The following is a 6,184-nucleotide window of genomic DNA, read 5'->3' as shown; positions in this document are numbered from 1 at the left end:
TCCAATAATACCACCCATTCAAACCTGTACCGAAATCGGAGCACTAAAAAGTCATCAGCGTTTAATTTACTAGAATGACAAGAAAATACGTATCGGGGTTTGTTTTATATTCGAAATTAATGATAGAATATTCTGCATAAAGTTTTACATGGAAACAAGGCCGTAATTATAATATATAATATTCAAATATGCTCAAAATGTTCCACCAAATATACTGCTAGAAATTGTTTTATTGCTATGCTATGCAAATAAAAACAACAATTTGCTAAACCTTGGCCACAATATCTGGACTTCTTCATATAAATCAATGCATAGATTTCTGTTTATATGATTGTGGTTATGGTTGTACTTTATTAATCCCTAATCTCTGCCATTACATACAATGAAACAATAAATGGTAAAAAAAAAGTAAAAACAGAGCAATGTAATACAATACACTATTAGACATTATTGTAAAACATTAATAAAACGTCCATCCCATGTGTTAGTGAATTTTTTAATATTTTAGGCAGGAAATGAGTTTTCAAATTTAGATATTTTTCTGGGTTGGGACCCCTAGACACCCTGGAAGATTTGGTCCCCCCCCCCCCCCCCCCAATGTTGACTCCATAGCTACGGCCTTGCATGGAAATCACAAATTGAAAATAGCTATCTTAAATTATCCGTGTCTGCTGTATTCGTTACTCCCACCTATTCAGTGTCCCTATCATATGTCTTCCGAACTTCGACCACCGTTTAAATTCAACGCAATGTTGATCTTATGTTAGAGAGAAATCCGCGTTTAGATAGTTACAGTATCCATGTGGCAACGGCCCGCAGCCACGAACAATAGTTATTGTTGGGAGTGAATAGGTTGCCCAGCCAGCAGCCAGCCATAAAACTCGAGGCATATACACGTATTATTTTAACAGGACAGTATTATGTAATGCGGTGATGAGCATGCTACGATTACTGAGATTATTATGATAATCGTGGGATTTGTACGTGTAGATTGGCTTACTCATTGGCAAAGCGAAATATTTAATATACATTTTCAGCTTTTGGATTTTCTCTTCTGAGGTTCAATGCACGGATCACATTTATAAAGCTCCAAGAGATGTTTAATAATCTGTGCATATTATCAGATCAGATGTGAAATATGGCTCACAAACATGGACTTTGGCAAACAAATGTTTTGCTAAATCTGAAAAGTGAGCAAATGTAGAATGGAGTGGTGCATGCTTGCAATTACAGTAACAGAAAAAAATAACACATGGCTCAAAGCACATACCCAAGATAGACATCATATTGATATTTTAATAACATAAGTGGTCTTGCGCGGAACACATCCCGAGAAAGGACGACCGGTGATCAGGATTTAACAAAGTGCAGTCCAAGGAGAGATCACGCACCACACGACATCCACCGTGGAGATGGAATGCTGAAATCATCTCATTTCACGTGTACCAGAGCGAGATTGATTGCTACATTGCAGATCCGTGAGGGATGGCGACGGCTCGGGGAGACCTTTCATCATGGCTAATGATGATGGATAGCGACTGATATACACGGAGGCTGGTAGATATGTACTGTACGTGGAAATGCGTTAATTTTGGGTGGACATCAGCACATCGTGTGTTATTGCATCCACTGTCTGCGAACATCGGAAACGTGACATTAATTTCCATTTCGATTTAAAGCTTTCGTGACTGCAGGGATTCAGCTTCTTGGTTCTTTCGGTAAAGTCAGCGTCTTTCCGACAGCCCTGTTCTTTACCTGAGGACGGCTGCTTGCGTTGTGGCCGAAACGTCGTGAGAATTGTATTTTATTATGTTTTATTTTTATTATTTTAATATTTCCCTTCTACGTGACTTTACCGACAGAACCAAGAAGATTAATTTCCATTTTCCTGAGTTTTTTAAATGGTTACCGCACATGTTCCTGATGCTTGCCATGTGACCCGGACTTCTGAAAATTCAAGCGAAAAGCCACCAAGTGGCTGTTCTGTGACCTTTATTAAGTTGTGTGGGATCCCAATGTGCCCCGGTCATCAGCCAACGCTCATTCCACAGCTGGATGAAGTACTCCCCGGATCTCAACCTTGTTTCAAGTGTTGCAGGTCCTGCACTTCCTCGGGCTCACCAGCAGATGGTGAAAGTGCCTTGAGGCATTGAGCGAAATGATGGCAAAATTCGTACAATTCATGAGCCAAGCAAGCCATGTGCACGTCAGTCCATGGGTACTGACAGGGATGAGCATTTGACCGCTTTGGTAGACCCATAGAGGTTGGTGGCACATGTCCAAATGACCATATCGAGATGTCCTTGATGTTGTGTGCCGGACGTGGAGATATTTTGTGGGTCACCGACCCACCCGGACAGACTTTGATAATTGATTTTTTTTTAGCTTTGCTGTGCCGTGCAGTATTAATAACAATAGTTATAGTCACAGTCACACAACATTATCGTTAATTGTGTGGAATGTTGTTATATGCCCGTATATTGCATTACCCTTACATTACACAATAAACGACTTTTTATGTAATAATACGGAGAATTTGGTCTAAAACTAATTTTGACATTCCATCAGCATGTGGCATTACTCGCATTCTCGCTGTTATATGAAACTAAATCATTATTACGAATGTTCAAATATTGCGTTGTAACCTCACAAATAGAGAAACTAAATTTCCGAATGATTGTTTCACAAATATAATTTTGCATTGGTATACAATTAACATTTAAAAATGGTACATTATTAATAACATGTAATATTCCATCTAATTAATTTCGTACATATCGAATCATAACTACAATAACACGCGCGTTATCGTTATGTGAAGAAAATAAAAGTTTTACGATTAAAACGTAAATATCTTAAAACATGTGAACGCGTGAGATTATGTGGACAAAGGAAACGTTAATTGTAATTTACATCGACAATGGAAAATGAAGCCTCGGCCCTGGCCTAGCGAAGCACCCCAGAGGGCGGCACCTGTACGGGTAGGAATTCTAGGCAAGGCAGGCTGCCTCGAGCAAAACCCCGAGAGAAATATCGCGGCCTGAACAACCGTGCAGCCAGGGCCCACTGACCAACCAGAGGTTTCAATAGTACACAGAGTATTTTAATATAAAACATGCCCCTAGTTATCAGTATATAATATATACATCTTGTATTACATTTATAATAGTTTCAGTTTTTACAGCATCTGCAAATACGTTCGAGAACACTGGTGTGCATATGTTAAGAACTTTTCGGATATAATCGTTTCAATGTTTATTTCAATTACAGTGAACCATTAAATGTGCGGTGTTCAAGTGAGAATAATACTCCAGTTGAAATCCTTTTGAAAAAACGAATATTTTACCATCTAATTCTAATTTAGTGGGAGTGCTGCTATACAATTATATCGGTTGGGGGCTGTTCTGTGGCTCAGCTGTTGTGTGCTGATTTGACTGTGGGCTACTGTGGGCTACTGCGGCTGCTGTCTGGTTGTGAGTTTTCGTGGTTATTAGGGCACATCTGCTGTGCTGTGTAGTTAAACCGACGGTGTAATTTGTCTGAATATGGTGTACATCTGTTGTGTCAATGTGTGGGGGAGTGGTGATTTTATTGCAACGTGGTTGAGCGGTGGTGTTATTTCTCTTTCAAGTCTAAGGCTACAATCCGCGTTGTGGTTAAGTGGTTTTGTTTTTTTTGTCACGTGTATGAGTGATTATGTTATTATAGAGTGGCAGTGTTACTGCCGCGTGATTAATTGACGGTGCCATTACCGCATGGTTGAATGGTGCTTGTGTTGCAGAGTGACAAGTGAGGGTGACATTACATTGTATTATTTCTCTATACTAACCTTGACTACATCTGTGGCTGTGTGAACGCTTAAAGCCTCACACGTTATCCTGCTAACTAGCCCACAGTACAGTAGTAACCACATGAAAACTTGAGTTTAAAGAAGGAAATACGACTGCAACGTAGTTAAGTATTTCTCTTCCTCATTCACTGGGTCTTAAACAGATTTGTTCTAAAGAAAAGTGAGCTGGCATTTTGTTCTCTCAAATTTGGCCATATAAAAACTATACCTCCTTTAAAAATGTATCCTACTGAAGGATACATTTATACATGTCCAGTGTTTTAAGGAACTGAGGAGTGAACGAAGATACATGTGTTATGTGCAGAAGTGGATTTATTTCAATGATGTATGTATACTGTTGTTGATTGGGATAAACAAACGTGGTTTATGTTAATGCTTTCCAACTAAAGTTGAAAGTGTTCATGCATTTGCCTTGCCTGTTTGTCTAAAACGGTGGGTCACTTCATAGAAACCGACTCACGTTGATTACAGGTTTGTCCAAAACCTGGAGATAAAAAAAAACGGCGCTAAAAAGATTCGTCTTGATATTTGCGCATCACCGTTTTGTAACCTCGTTTGAATTAATACCCTTTGGGTTTTTCAGTAAAGTCACGTAGGTAAAAAATAAAATAAATGAAAACAACTAAATTAAATCACGACGTTTTATTTATTTTATTTTTTACCTACGTGACTTTACCGAAAAAAACAAAGAGTATGAATCCTTGCAGTCACGAAAACTTCAAATCTCGTTTGTATTGTCAAATTAATCTCGAATGAACTCACCTTCTTGCCATTATGACAATTTCAGAGCATCAACATCAACCTGGACCTATCCACGTCGTCGACATCGCTCAGTATTGCGATGCCACAAAATCCTGCTCTTCCCGTATTGCCTTACAAGAAGATTGAATGAGTCAATGCCATCACCCCCCTCCTCACTCTCCAGCAGGCGACTATCCAAGGCTCAAGTCTGGTGCGAGCGATACTGTTATTACTGTCAATGAAATACTTACACCGCCCAACGTATGTTGGAAAGGTTAAAGAACACACGCGTATGCATGATTTTTCATGTATATGTTTTAATCCATTCACTCTAGCTCTCAAGCCTTACACAAATACACAGCACTCAAATATGTGATCAAAATAGTGAATTGGAACCTCAGTGATAGACTAACTGTTGCACTAATCACCAAACACACTGGGTTTGTAATACAAATTTGGAGAAATTAATGTACTTAATTGGAATTAAGTATTCTGTTATTTCATCTAACATGCATTTATTTTAAAAAAATTAAGCCTTGATTGGGAGACATGCTTTTCAAGTATATTTTACCATTCGTCCATGCTACTTGCAAGAATAGAATTTTGCTCAATTTTTTTTAGGAAAGGCTAACTGGAAACGAGTACAGTAGAATTACTATTGTACCGTGCAAAAATTATAAAAATATAACTTTCTGCATGTGCAGGAATACAATGTACAGTCCTGTTTTTTTGCATCAAATTATTATTCTTAACGTCCTGATTGACAAAAAATGTTCAAGGAAGGATATATTTTTAATCCACTACACATCATTGACTTAGTAAATAATTACAATGATAATAGACTTGGTGTTGGAATCCATAGATTATTACACTAAGCACCAAAATAAATTAGCGCAATACCGTATTGTATGTCACCATTTACCACTGCATTCAAAATGAACCCTATTATCATCCACTGCTTTCAAAATCAATGTTACTTTTCTAAAACGTGAACTCATGCAGGAGCATAAATTGCTTTCAAGGATGTATCATGATCTGCACATGCTATTTTCTTAGCTTGAATTTCCCATCCAAACGTGTTATCGACCAGTGCTTCTAATATTGTCTACAGAAGAAAAGTCTTCAGTGGCATACATTTTATTTGCTCACCCTCCCATACTGGACATCTGTGAAAAAGAGCTTAATATATTATCAGATTCATGCAGTCTAAAGAAAGATTCTTATTGAAGGATATATTATTGTATTATCTAGAACCCACACTTTTGTAATCTTTACTTACTCTTACCAAACAGCAAAATATTAGGGTCTAGCATTTAAATCCAAAACTCCCGAGTCACTCACTCCTGGACATCTATGAAAACATAGCTTTATAGCTCCATAATAGGTTTTTGGGTTAGATTGAGTAAATATGAATTTAATTAAACCCACCACCAACCGGCATAGCCAATTAGTAAGGTTTGTCACGTAAACGAAACATGCCAATTCGTTACTAGCACAGCACACCAGTGTGTTGGAGTGTAAACCCACAACATTTACAATTCGAGTACGACGTTTTGCCAGTAATTACAACCAGCATCATCAGGCGACCTGACA

The 6,184-nt window shown here is 38.1% G+C and overlaps 1 long non-coding RNA gene across 1 annotated transcript; it reads left to right on the top strand.

Annotated features, from left to right (window-relative positions):
- The first annotated feature begins 2,205 nt into the window (after positions 1–2,205).
- Positions 2,206–5,620, top strand: LOC144720335 (uncharacterized). Its single transcript, XR_013585744.1, has 2 exons — positions 2,206–2,264; positions 4,638–5,620. It is a non-coding gene; the product is annotated as an uncharacterized LOC144720335 (long non-coding RNA).
- Positions 5,621–6,184: the final 564 nt, after the last annotated feature.

The sequence above is a fragment of the Lampetra planeri genome, chromosome 8 (genome assembly GCF_965212315.1).
Source record: "Lampetra planeri chromosome 8, kcLamPlan1.2.h2, whole genome shotgun sequence".
Lineage (NCBI taxonomy): Eukaryota > Metazoa > Chordata > Hyperoartia > Petromyzontiformes > Petromyzontidae > Lampetra > Lampetra planeri.
Note: the sequence above shows the minus strand (reverse complement) of the source record. Positions and strands in the feature narration are given on the sequence as shown.